General features: G+C 38.8%; 2 protein-coding genes across 3 annotated transcripts in view; one reads left to right on the top strand and one right to left on the bottom strand.

The window, feature by feature from the left end:
• frem2b (FRAS1 related extracellular matrix 2b) overlaps positions 1–12,043 on the top strand; it is a 63,892-nt gene that overhangs the window by 11,387 nt on the left and 40,462 nt on the right. The gene's annotated exons all lie outside the window — the stretch shown is intronic.
• Positions 1–12,043, bottom strand: part of trpc4b (transient receptor potential cation channel, subfamily C, member 4b) — an 81,405-nt gene that overhangs the window by 31,984 nt on the left and 37,378 nt on the right. Inside the window, exon 3 of one of the 2 annotated variants that reach the window (XM_027280254.1) lies at positions 550–700. The exons of the other annotated variant lie outside the window; for it this stretch is intronic. The gene's annotated coding sequence lies outside the window, so the exon portion shown is untranslated. The remainder of the gene's footprint in view (positions 1–549; positions 701–12,043) is intronic. 2 annotated transcript variants of the gene reach the window in all.

The raw sequence follows: 12,043 nt of genomic DNA, 5'->3' as shown, positions 1-12,043 counted from the left end.
TCTTAAAAAAATAAAAGATTAAAAAGCCATTCTACAAGGGGATTGGGCCAAAACATGTTGATGAGAGGTTTCATTGTTTTGAATTTGGCATTGCTTTAGACAATGAAGGCTTTTATGTCTTCTTCCTTTGGTCTCCTTGGCTCAAGTTTGTTGGATTAATATCAATAGATGCCTCTTAGTTTCATGTTCTCTTTCCCCATTGTAGTTTTTTTTTCTCTCTCTACTCCAAGTTCCTGCTCAGTGATCTATATTTAGTCAGAAGAGCATCTCACAAAAAAAAGAACGCCTTATGATTGTAGTGATTGTAGCCTATATCGCATATAATTTGAGTGAAACATGGTTAAAGCTTCTAAGGCTCTTTGGCATGCCCTCAGTTTCCCCTTGGGAAACCAAAGGGAAACTCTTCTTGATTATTCTCTTCCTCTGTCTTAATATGCTGCCAAAGTAAGTGTGTGGAGCCTTGGCTAACAAAGCAGAAGGCAAATTCCCAAAAGTATAGAAACCCCAGGCCCAGGCTTGTTCCCTGGATGATGATATGTGTCGTCATACCTGCCTTAGGATATCAGTCTAGCAGAACTGGGGTTGTTCAAGCACTGCATTCGTAGAAAATCCTTCTTTTGTGGAAAAGCATTACAGGCTGAAGTTTGTGTCATCAAGTTTGATTTTTCACAGTCAACAGTCTCTGCATAGCTGTCTGGCACTGGCAACAAGAGAAGATAAAAGTGTGTAAATTGGAATGGAGAACTCGAAATGTTAAGTAAAATGCCAAAAACCATTTTGGAATCTTTTCATAATTACAGTGAAAGCAGAATTAAAGTCTGAATCTTTTATGGGAGCATTCCATTTGGGTCTTGTTTGATTTTTTGGCCATAATATATCAAACGCTTTAATGAGACTTTGTTTTGACAAATCTGATATTCACAGAAAACAGCAGGAACTCTGAGAGTCAGTGATGCTACAGTCACTGCTGTGACATCTCTCTTTTCACAGTAGCAGAGCTTTTGTTCCATTTTGCAAAATCACTCTGGATAATGTGTTTTTGGCCCCTGGATCCCAGCAGTGGGCCGGAGCGGCTCCTCTCAGCCCCTCTGCATGATAAGCCTCTGACAGCTGGGTTAAGGCTGTAGTGTCACAACTCTCTCCAGCTGAGCCTTGGTTTTAGTATCGGAGCCCGATGCAGGGTACGCCTCCTTCGCACGCAATTTTTATGCACACACATTCATATTTGCACACACACAAAACATAGACCTATCTATTTCAGGGCCAGCTGCTTGATCTTACAGAGATGAAGCTGGCACTGTGAAGATGCTGGGCATCAACTTCAGTTTAATTGATAACTGCTTTGTCTTTGATTTCAAGCTGTTCTCTCTTTTGATTGTAATGCTATGATGTACACCAGGAAAAACACCTGCTCCTTTCGTTTCCGATATCATCAGCTTTTCAATATGCCAAGAAAATTGAAAATCCAACACGGTTTGAATCAAACTCTCTTGAGAAGCTTTGCATTTTATACACTCCCTATATATACAGTAAGGGTGTCTTGGGAATAACAGGGCTCTCATCGCATAAAAGGTGTGGATGAAATCCCTTGGAGATTCTGTGTGTGCAAGCTCCATCTCACCACTATACCTCCACCGCCTGCTTCCCTCCTTAAGTGGAGCCTGATAGGCAGGATATGAGTAGTCATCTAGCTGAGAAATGGAAGGGAAGAGTAGTCAGAAGAGATGAAAGATAGAAGTGCTCTGTTGGTCCCAGTATCGGTGGGGGCAAGGCGTCAAGCTGCTTCCTGTCGCCTGTAGCGATGGCATGAATGTGCTGATGTGCAGCTCGCTCTCTAAACACTGCCTGTGTTGACAAGTTGTGAGGGTTGTATTGTAGGTGAGCGCTGTGGGTATGCAGCCTCATCTACATATGAATAGAAATTATTTTTATATTTGCTGTAGACTTTATTAAATTGCAAATATAGACTCATCTTTTTTTTGTTTTTTGCCCCGTGTAGCCTTTTATGTTCATGTAATGAACATTAATAATAATAATAAAAACACGGCTGAAACAACCAGGGAAATGTCCAAAGATTAGTTCAACCCTTCCCCCATGAAGAATACTGAGGAATGTCTTGCTGCCTGAAATTAACTAGACCATGCCTGGGCTTATCTTGGTCTTCCAGGACATAGGCTTGGAGTGAAGAGTTACATATTAGCAAGCAAATAAGAAGAGGGAAACAAAGATAGTCCACAAGGTGCAGGTCTAGACAACTGGGCAATCTGATACAGCTTCTTAAATCCCCAAGTAATTGGCTAAAGCTATCACAATTACCACAAAATTGTTTTGTAATATTTTAAAGGTTATCTCTGGTTAATGAGCATATATGCCGTTTTTTTCCAGGATATTGTGTTTCAATACAGGGAGGGAGTATTTAGTGCTTTGGGGGCCTTGTGATTCCTTTGAGATAGTCAACTAACTGATTTAATTTGCGCTTAACTTACCTTCTAAAGTGAGTTGATAATTTTTAAAGGGCGTTCATTGCGTGAGTTAAAGTGTCAGAGACAGAGCTGCAGGCAACAATCCAACTTCTACACGTCCCTCTTGTTTATCCTATTTGACTTTTAGCTTTTGTCCTTCAGATCTAATAGTTGTCTGTGTCCGTGAAATAGAGCTCATCAGATCTTATTACTTTACTCCATTCCTCTGGGTTCAAGTGTTGTTCTCCTTACACACAGTGTCTCTGAATGACAGACCAACATAGAGAGCGGTTTCTTTGAGGTTTATTTTATGTAGAGAGCTTTTGACACATTTTATAGAGTGCTGTGGTAATTTTTCAAACACTGTGATAGGAACTAGTTGTAATCGCTACCTGTCTGTGAACTTCACCTTTTGAGTGCTGTTGCTCTTTAATGCTGTCATCACTTTCGACATTGTTCCCTGTGCCATATTGAATGCACTTACACAGAGTATAAAATAAATTATACTGATAAATGGCCTACACTGTATCGTTAGAGCCTATGTATGCAAACGCATTCTAAGTAAAGCAGATTTTTTTAAGGAACGAGTACTTTCTTACTGACTATAAGGGGGTAGAGTGCGCGAGCAGCTCCTCGACCGCAGATACCGAGTTGCCAGGTGCCTTGAAGAAAGAAAAAAAAAGCACCAGCTGTCTTTTGATTATGATGTAATGATAACGGAGCAAAACCCAAAACAAGATGCAGCTTCCAGCAACAACCTCTTGCAACATCTGTCTACACATTTGAAATCAAAATCTAATAAAATATTGACGTTGCTATACCGCCAGAAAAACACTGATATCTCTGCTTTTGAAAAAAAAAAAACCTTCTGAACTCCATAAGTACATTGAAGTAATTTGCACGAACTGTAGGTGAGTATGTAGTTAGCGAGCCAACATTAGCTGTGTTTATTTTTCATGTGTAATGGCTTTTAATTGGTGTGCTTTAGAATGCAGTTAACCTGAAGTAATATGAGCAAGACGGGTAAAAAGGAAGAGATGAGATCCTTATTTGTTTGATTAGGATACCTGCAGATTTTTCATTATTTTGCCTGCACACCCTAAACATATTAAAGTGGAAAGTAACTTCTGCTTTGAGTAAAAGTGAGTAATTGGGCTTAATTACGTAAGTATAGATTTTCAGTACTCTACCCATCACTGGTTTTAAGCCACTTGACCTGAACTGACCACTTTCAATCCTTGCAGCCATTATTTTAATTACCCCCAGAGGGAGATTTGGTTTGCAGGCAGGTAACTAAATTAGTCACACATCATTTAAAAAATACATCAGTTAAAAACCATCGTTCACAGTAACGGTAGACCTGTGCCACATCAACATACTACACCTGGTTTAGATTACTAATATGATAATTATACTTTGAATTAGTCTATAGAAGTACCAAAGTATTTCTGTTCAACATTCCAGCGATAGTTTACCCAAATGATAACGCTATTTCTGGATGGACTTGCAAAGATAATTGCTTAGTTAACTGAAGGTTATATCTGATGGCAAACATCACAGAGCATAATCCAATGAAATTGCACTCAAATAATTTTTTTAAATGACATATAATTGGACAAACGGAGAATTGAAAGTCATAGAGCAACAGAATACAAAATATACATGTCTGAATGTTTTTTTGTATGGTTACTACTATACCCACAAAGTCCCACAATTCAAACCTTCAACTATTGTAGTGTGTCTGACTTTGTCCAATGTAAAATCTCCGTTCTCCAATACAGACATGCAGAGGTTGTTCTTAGAGTGATTCAAGTGCAGTTTGAGTGTCTAAGTGGAATTTTGCAAACATCCTTAGAAGTAATCTTCTTTTAACAAACCTATACACACTTTTGAACCCTTGGCTTGTTTCGCTGCACAGACTACAAGAAGGAGAAAAGACACAATATTAAATCCTTAGACATTTCCTCTCCTGTTTCCATGAATGCAGACTAGCATGCTTATCTTTACCATACAGGTTTACACGATTGTACTTGAAGGCTTCTTTTCACCAGTCGTGAACAAAAAAGAGTCACTTAACACTTCTTTAGGAATTACTATTTCAGCATTTCAAGGAGCATTTTCCTCTCAGGCAAAAGCCTTTAACGTGTGAGGATTTACAAAGTAACAACTGTGAAATGCAGCTGAAACGTGGTTATAAATGAAACCAATTGAGGCCAGCCCTGAGAATAGTCTCGACCAACAACCAGCTCTATTAGTATGGAGCTCATGAATCTGTGGGACTGGGATGGGGTTTTTTATATTCTATGGCCTCACACTGCTGCTTTCAGCAAACAGTCCACCATTATTCGGTCTGACAAGAGAGCAAACACTGTGCATTCAAGGGTCAAGAAAAGCACATCCCCCTCTCTTTGTGAAGTCCCTTCATCCTGCATCCTTATGTTGCTTTGTTTTCGTTCACATTTTCACATTTCCCCTTGTATATCCTTGCTATTTCACTACCCCTGTTCTCTTCTGTTCAGTCACCAGCAGCATTCAAGAGGCGAGGTACATTTAACACATGCTCTTGTAACAATGCAAGCCTTTCAGCTCCTGGGATGGAGACAGGTTTTTTGTTTCCATGAGCTCATCGCTTCAGTTAGGAAGTGTGTGACCTGAACTTTGTTTTCCAATATAAGCTCAGAAGACGTTTAGCATGTTCTTCTACAACTTTAGAATTTAGAAAGATGAGTTCATGATGAGTTCATATGTAATGATTCAATTGTTGTAGAAAACAGTATAAAAATATTGTTTCCCCATCTTACTTTATCTTTTTCAGTGGTTCACAGATTTGCCATAGCTACTTCAGTAACTTTAGCCTTGTGCCTGTCAGGGCATTCATACTGTACATGGCTGACTGGTAATGAGTGAGAAACCCTTGATTTTAAATCCACAGTGACCTTTAGATCTGAATGCAGAGGAAAGCCCTGCAGCTGCTAATTCAGCCTTTTGTTGTTATTTCCCCTGCTATTGAGAGTTCAGGCTTTTGCTCTCTAAACCGTGTGGCTGACTGTTAATTAAGACACTTGAGGCTGCATCCTCTTTGACAGACAGGAATGCCATTCAAGGGCAATGAAGGAATACTTTGTCTGACCTCACCTACACAATCGAAACAAAGCCCTTAGCAATGACTTTTCTAACTCTTTTGAGCTCATAAACTCAATGTCTAATTGATTTATTTACCTGCTTATGCAAAGATACCAGAGAATTAGACTTTTCATCGTTCCTAGGTGCAGCAGTCAGCATTCTCCTGAATAATAAGTGTAATTGTATAGTACATTATTCAGATGCAACATGTGTATTTTGGCGAGTTAAACTTTCCAAAAGTTTGCATGAATCATGATTTTGTTAATGATTATAGCTTAACCAAAAACAAGGAAAGACTTTGGCATAACTTCTGCCACAGTCTGTTTTCCAGCCTTAATGATGTAGCCATGACCAGGGATAAGTTCTGACCTTGGGTGCTTGGCAGGACACCCTGTGCCCCCGGATGGAAATCGGCAACCCGCAACAGAGCAGATCTTCTGCAGAGTTGTGGATCCAGAGTTGACCACTTGCTAATCCTTAATGTGTTTGGAAAGATTCTGTTTTAACTAATATTTCCAGGCGAGGCTAATAGGATTATACTTACAAACCCAGGGTATTTGCATGTATGTGATGGCAGAAATTGAAATGAAATTCTAGACACAGAGAAGTAGCGACCTTCGCAAATATGCAAAGAGCACTCTATTGAGTTGTTTATCTACTTTTTGGGATTTTTTACATGCAGAAACAATCTATCCAGCCAATATGTGACTGGAGAGATTGTTTTCTGTAACGGATGACAAATGACGTCATTTGTGGCAGTGTGTGCGGACACTAGAGCTTGAAGCAGGCTCCCAGGACAGGAGTGACCTTCTTCTACAATCACATTGTACAGTATTTCCTCTGACACATTTCTCTCCTGGGTCACATATAAAAGAGCCCCATCTGAAACAAGAGCTCTGGGAATTCCTCACTGCCTTTTCATGGAGGCAAGGTTAGTCCTACTTTGTGACCCAGGGAGAAAGTCACACAGTAGTTTCCACAACAACCTTATACTGCAATTTGGAATCAAAGACAGAACGTGGTGGAACAGGATGAAGGTTGAAGGTTGCTTTACTTAAAACGTTTTCTTACTTTCAATCATACTGTGGAGGACAGCACTGAAGTACGTTTTTTTCTGATTCACTGAAAGCACATTTAAACCCTAAACTAATAAAGTGTTTTACCTTGAACAACGTTCTGTGGTTGTTGGTTAATGGAGCAGCATTTTAAAAAAAATATGCTCTTGTTCTCTTGAGCTGTTTAGTTCCTGTGCTCATTCATCCATTGCCGTTATGTACTGACTGAGCAGTTGAAGTAATAGTTTGTATATATAATGTCAGGTCCTGCCTGCATAACAATAGCAAAAAGGAGAATACATCAATTTCTTTGGTTTATGTGATTATGATCATAATAGCCTACAAAGTTGTATTCAAACATAAAGGAAAACATGTTTCTATAGAAATAAACATACATCTGTGCAAAACTGTAAAATCACATTTTAGTTATTGCATTTATAGACACCTTTTAAGCAGCCTTATCAAATGTTTGTTTGTGATATATTTGATTTAAAATTAAAGAAAAAGAAAGTAATTCTAGCCTTTGTATTTAAAATTGAAAATATGTCGCAGTGAGAGTTAGATCACCTCTGTAGTTGTGGCTCAGATGTTAATCTCAAAGAACTTTCCCTGCTGAGAGCAAAGCCTTGCTTGCTTTAAGCCTTCCATGGCTCTCTGACCTAGCACTTTTGTTCTGAGGTGCCTTTGGCCTTTCTTTCAGGCCCCCTCAAATGTCGCCTCATACTGACCACTGTGTCAGAGCGGACAGAGGGCCGACAGCAGCCGGAATGTACCCTGCGGAGCGGCCCGATTTATAGCAGACTAGCTCCCTGAAAGACTGTGCTGATAGCAAAGAGTTTAGGGCCTGTGAAATCATAACAGTTCTAAATCTTTCAAGACATGGCCAACTCGTTACTGCTGATACAAGGCTTAGGGTGATTAGACGATCTCTCTCTCCCTCTCTCCTCTGCCATGTGCGTTCTTTCCTTCAACAGGATTATTATCATATCCCTTTCCCTTAATTGGAGAGATGAAAAGTATGCTGGTATGGTCTGGTACATTATGGAAACCAAAGACAACTCTTATATGTAAGACAACTTTTATAGAGTTGTGTCAATAGTTTAGTTTCCATTACAAAAATTATGTTTTGTCACGGATTTTCTTTGAATGGTATTCGATTATTCTATACGTTAAATGTAAGATGTCCATGTTGTCTCTCATTTCTTCTGGGAGCTGCATTGAGCTTAAAAAATGCAATCCTACAACTACAGCAGAATTTGAAATGAATAAGATTAAAAATATAAAGACCCACAAACAGCCACTAGAAACTGCAATGTTCATCATACACTACAATAGTAAAGTATTGTATTTAATCATATAGATTTTTTTTTTTGTCTTAGAGCCGTATTGCTTGTAACCACTTTCTTGTGGTTGTGCTAGAGGAAACCTCATCAAGTGCTCTAAAAGGAAATTGTTCATCCTCTGGGGCTTATGACTCGCCACAGCAATTATTATTATTTTTTTTTTTTAGAACAGACCATTGAGTTTGTTGTGATTGGCTTAGGTTTTATTTGAGGGAAAAAATGACTTGGATAAGAGTTTGGGAATCATGTGATTTCTGGGGATAATGAATATTAACAAAATCATCATGGTTAACCTAAAGCTTTGTGGTAACCTGGTCAGTAATTGGTGCAATATCTAGTTATGGATCAAAATTTCCATCGCCATCTTGTGGCTCATCTTTAAGAGCCTAAAAGTTCAGTTTTGTAAACAAAGAACTGTTTACCCAAGAATAATAATAACAATCTGATAAAGATTCAGTTTTTCTTTATTTATTGTGTAATTATTATGAGTGAATTGGCTTAACAAAGAACTTAAATCTGCTTCATTAGACTTTGTGGCTCCCAGTGTAGGTGCAAAAACTCCCTATCCAGCATTTTGTTATCCACATGATTAAATATTTGTATGCATGTAAACAAATGAAGTATGGGGAAATGGAGTGCTCATTTACACTTAATGCAGGGTTTCCATTTTTTAAAAATGGGAAAAACGTGCTTCAGCACATTTTAGTATTTAGATAATTAGTGAGTTAACTGTCAACACATTTTATTTTTTCATTTCCATAACACATTTGAGAAAACAACTTAACTATTGTAAGTGTGAAATTCTAATTATTTTTTTCTCTCATCAATATACACTCAGTACCCATAATGGCAAAGGTAAGTAAGTATTTGCAAATGTATTAAAAAGAAAAATCTAAAATAGCACATTGACATATGTATTCAGACCCTAACTCAACACCCTTGGCAGTGATTACAGCCTCGAGTCTTCTTGGGGTATGACAAGACAAGCTTTGCACACCTGAAATTGGATTTTGAGCAATTCGTCTCTACAGATCCACTCAAGGATCTGTCAGGTCTGTTCATGGAGACAAATCAGTGGACAGCTATTTTCATTTCTCTCCAGACATGTTCATTTGGGTTCAAGTCTCTGCTTTGTCTGGGCCACTCAAGGACAATTACACAGTCGGCCCCAAATCACTCCTGGTGGTAAAGTGCACTATTGGCACTAAAACTGCTAGGTGTCCAGCTTACTTTAACTGCCGTTATCAGTTGCGCTATTGATAGAAAGAGGTTATACATCACAAGTATTCAGATGTAATGCCTTTATTAGGAAGAAGCACTTGTGGATTCGTCTTCCAGTGTAGGATTCCCTGTGAGTCACACACCTCTGTGCATTTTGCTGGTCCTGTGCACAATTGTTCATCTATCTCTATGCTACAGTGGATTACGTTTATTACAGATGAGACTGTTGACACACATAGTTCATTTGTGGTGCTGGCTCTGTTGGGCAAGGGGCCGCCTGTCTGTCTGCCTGCCTGAATGAACAGAGGAGGGTCCATGGGGCATCGTGGCCCCACAATGCTTGACGGTGACCAAATAAGGACTGTCTGCAACATGTATGCAGGGAGGAGACAGGGGCACTAAGTTGGCACAGTCCAGTCTCTCACATTCTTTGGTCTCTCTCAAAAGGCTTGTGTCCCTCATCAAACATCCACTATGCGAGCAGACAGAACATTTGTATAGCAGTGTAGCTACATTAAGTGTACACGGCTTGTTTTTTTGTGTGAAAGGTCCATGTACAAGTAGAAGTTTATGATCAAATGGTTAAAATAATGTGATTGTTGGTTGACATTTAGAGAGGCTTACAGTATGAGTGCATAAAAAGGAGGCAGTGCAGGCAGGCGGTCAGTGAATTCAATGAATGAATTACCCCAAACCTGGTACTATAATCTACAGGGGTTCCTGCTATAGCCATATGATTTTAATTAGAATATGGATATCATGTAGAGTCTGATATAAAGTGCATGTACCTGTTACCAGCAGCTTTTGCATTCACTACATATGATGCATGTCTCTGCACTAAAGTGCACAGCAGTGCAAAGACCCCGAACATGAGAGATACAGATTTTGTTCACTAAATTCTGTCTCAGTGCTGTGAATGCTGGTTAAAGATTAACTCTGGTGTTTTCCTTGGGGCCTCTTTGAAGTGGACTTACTCCAACCCCTGCTTATCTTAATTAGAAAGAAATCTGGAGGAGTGAAGTGGTCCTCTGGAAACGAGCACCTCCACTCCCCAGCTCCCTGAAGGCCGTGGTGCAGCTTTACTAGGACTTTAAGGCCTCCTAAACTCAATATTTTCTCATGTCATAGTGGGATCGTATGTAGCATAAGCTGTGAACATAAATTCCCTTTTTCTGAGGTTTGAGATTTTTCTGCTTTTTGATGTATCCTCGTCAGAACTTGCTGGATATGAAAAATGAATAATTGATAGAGCCACTTTACGTTATGAATACTGTAGAAGTCAAACAGGTGTTTAACGCGATTCATCTCGAAAGCAGGAGCTGCTTTTTTGAAGCTAAGCTTGATGTGCAGGCTGTTTCTTCAGTGTCATGTCAGTAATTATGCAAAGCACATAACCATTTAATGTTGTTATTTAAATGTATGATGGACTTGGAATAAATCCTACAGATAAACGGTTCTAAAATATTCCTGCGTGAGTGTTAGGTTGCATAGAAAGGATGCATATCATTTTTATGCTCCATTTAGTAGAATTAGGCTTGAGATGAAGAGTATCACCAAAGTTATAACTCTTACAAAGTCTGTGCCAACATGTGAAGTCAGATAAATAGCCAAGACCTTCCCTGTTTCCATTACCCCAGTGGAGGATGGGCTCCTTCGTGACTCAGAGATCAAACATGAAGTGTTTACTAGTGGCATGCCACTAGTGCCATTCTGCTGGCTTTAATCCAAACGGACTAGGGAGGTCCTGTCACACATAAGTTGGCTGTCTCAAGAAGAAGGATGTGGAACACACAGGAAGAATGAATGAGATATAAATCACTTGAGAGAACAGCTTCTATTACCACTTTGTATAATACAATAGCGAGTCAACCTTTATATTTGCAATATCTATTGCTTTAAACACACAGAGCTGCACCAAAAATGTTTACCATGCGCATCTTTTTAGGTTTTGTCAAATCGATAGCTTTCCAAAAAGCATATAACAGAGCTCATGCTTGTTTGTGATTTTAACAAGCTTGTCAACCTTTACTGTTGTACTTTTTCTATTCCGTTTATACCCCTCATGATCATTTTCGTGCATAGCATAAAATACTCCACAACACACTCTACACAAGAAGCAAACAATCAAATGCTGAGACAAATCCTTCACATAAGATGAACTGTGAAAGAAACACATTCTTTGAGTTATAATTAGGTTAGGGATTCATTAACATTGTTGTACACAACTGTGCTGAAATGGTGTCAAAACAAACAATGCCTTTCCAAAGAGATAAAGAAATGTTGTGTTGTTCAGAATTTCATCAAATGTGTGCAACTAAATGATTTAAACATTAATTCATTTTGTTGAAAAATAGAACAATTTTATAATTTCTGTCCAAGCTTCCTTTTGTCCCAATTACAGCTGTTTATTGTCATCAGCAAGTCCATCTGAATTTTGCTCTGAACTGTATATATCTATAAATTCAAGGAACACCAGCGTCTGTCTTCTGTATTCTTCTTCTTTCCAGCATTTTTGATAGAGCCCATTAGTGCATGTAACCAAAACTACAACGATAAATGAGGGAAAGTCATGCTTCTTTAGCTTTTCGCAACTTTATGTCCTCTTTCTCTTAGAAAACGAGCATTATTTAACTTATGATTTGTTGGTTTTGTGTGAGATGTGGAGAAAAGAAAAAAAAACCTTTATGCTCCTCGTTGTCCTTGTGTGTCTCACTGACTTTGTCTTTTTGTCCCAGTTAGAGCTCCATATTGTCAAAAAGAATAGATGTCAGGGGCATTAAGACTGTACTTTACTCTGTGTGAGGAAATATGTACTCTGTTAGACCAAAAGAAGAAGTTC

This window comes from Larimichthys crocea, chromosome VII, assembly GCF_000972845.2.
Source record: "Larimichthys crocea isolate SSNF chromosome VII, L_crocea_2.0, whole genome shotgun sequence".
Taxonomy (NCBI): domain Eukaryota; kingdom Metazoa; phylum Chordata; class Actinopteri; family Sciaenidae; genus Larimichthys; species Larimichthys crocea.
This window is presented reverse-complemented; position numbering and strand designations above follow the sequence as displayed.